General features: G+C 47.3%; 1 non-coding gene across 1 annotated transcript; it reads right to left on the bottom strand.

The window, feature by feature from the left end:
- Positions 1–552: 552 nt before the first annotated feature.
- LOC138140960 (5S ribosomal RNA) lies at positions 553–672 on the bottom strand. The gene has a single exon (XR_011162866.1). It is a non-coding gene; the product is annotated as a 5S ribosomal RNA (ribosomal RNA).
- Between the last annotated feature and the right edge of the window lie 1349 nt (positions 673–2021).

The raw sequence follows: 2021 nt of genomic DNA, 5'->3' as shown, positions 1-2021 counted from the left end.
TCGAAATTGTTTAACGTTTAACGAATGGTAAGTTATTCTAGTTTTTATGTTGGTCTTAACGTGTTAGGGGCCAAGAATACAACATTGTCTGTCCATTATAACATAGAACTGATATGTTGAATTCAGATCTCTAATTATTTAAAAACCAAAAAAATAAAGCAGCAGTCAAAGTGGCATGTACGCGTAACCTAATATATATTTTTTTTTACATTAAAAGATCGCCGTCTTCCTCGTCGCACTTACGACATTTGCATATGTTATCTTTGTTAAACTCACGGAAGGAATATAATGAACCGGTCACCCGTCCAAGTGCTGACCGCTGCCCGCGTGGCTTACCTTCGGTGATCGAACGACAACCTTTACCGTTTGACGAGTTTTTATTCTGCAATTGTTTACAATTAATCGACAAAAAAAATTGTTTTCTTAATTATCTAGTACTTAAAGCTATGAATCTACATGATACGGGTCTGTGCATGTTTCCGAATACCTGCACGAAAAACAAATCGGTTCGGTGGTTGCTATGGATTTCAAAAAAAAACAAAAAGTGTTGGGGGGCAACGGCACGCGGTGTTCCCAAGCGGTCACCCATCCAAGTACTGACCGCGCCCGACGTTGCTTAACTTCGGTGATCGGACGAGAACCGGTGCTTTTCAACGTGGTATGGCCGTTGCCGTGGTGTTTAGGTGTGATCGTTGGTGTAAAATATATTGCTTTTAACATTCCGATGCACGAATATGAACATCAAAACGCGATGCGTTTCGTTTCCGTATGCACTTACCCTCTGACGACCGACGTCGGACCGAACTAACGGGAAATCCCACAACAACCACCACGTCACGCTCTAACGACAAGAGAGACTACTAGACGGACTGGCGATCTCCCGCGTCGCACATTTTTCGACCGCCGGCGGCGGTGGAAAATCCAGAATTTCACCCCACCCACCGCGCTGCTTGCTCCGACGACGACGAGATTCCCACATTTGGATCGACCGAAATATGTAAGTAATATCAGGAAGTTCCGATTTTCGAGAGGAGACCTGTGTTTCTATTTACCTATCTATAATAATTATCGTTATAATCATCATATCATTATTATTATTATTAACATTATTATTTATTACCATTATTATTATTATTATTATTATTTATCGTCCCTCGGATTCGGCGATCTTCGAAAATCCAAGTTGGACCGTTAGACATTCGAACGCGGTGTGCGTGGCTGACGAGTTGTTATTTTTGGCGTTTTTTCTTCGATCTTCACCCCGACTTCGGACGACGCAGGTCGGACACGAAATTACGAAGAGAGAAAGACGGAAGAAAGGAAGAAAACCTGAAGATCCGTCGAAGAAAATATCGGAAAACTCGTAGGTGCGGCATCGGTCGGACGATGAAGACCGTCTCCTTTCGGATGATCCTCTCGACGGACTTTCGGCCGTCCCGAAGGGTCCGGACGGCAACGGGACCCGTCGTCGACTCGTCCCGTTTCAACTTCCGCCGAAAACGATCGACCTGAACGTCGGAGAGGCGGTTCGCGGCATCCTGTTGTCGGAATTGCCTCGGTTCGAACACCAGGTCCTTTCTGTGCTTCGACCGTTTCGGAAGCGTTTGGCGACGCGAAGATGTCGTAAAATCGAGAAGGTGGCGCGGTATTCCGGGAAGAGATGGACCAATATTTCGGCGAACGAAATATGGATTCCCGGAATCGACGCGTCTACCCCGCACCGCCGACGTAAACCGTCGGTCCCGAATCGAAACCGTGACGACCCGGATTTAGGGCTGGTGGTTGGAGGGGCGTGTACCTGATTCGAAACCCACCGACGTTCCGAGACGAACTTCGCTATCTCCAGGGAAACTTCGGAAACCGAGTTCGGCCAGCTTGATCACACGGTGGCGATGGTGATCGAGGAAAGAGGACGATGCCATCACGCGGGCAACGATTCCGAGGCCTGCAATTTCTTCGACGGCGGACGCGGTGCGCGTTCAGTCTTCCGTCCGCAGTGGCGACTATTTTATAAAGACTTA

This window comes from Tenebrio molitor, unplaced genomic scaffold, assembly GCF_963966145.1.
Source record: "Tenebrio molitor unplaced genomic scaffold, icTenMoli1.1 SCAFFOLD_637, whole genome shotgun sequence".
Classification (NCBI taxonomy): Eukaryota; Metazoa; Arthropoda; class Insecta; order Coleoptera; family Tenebrionidae; genus Tenebrio; species Tenebrio molitor.
This window is presented reverse-complemented; position numbering and strand designations above follow the sequence as displayed.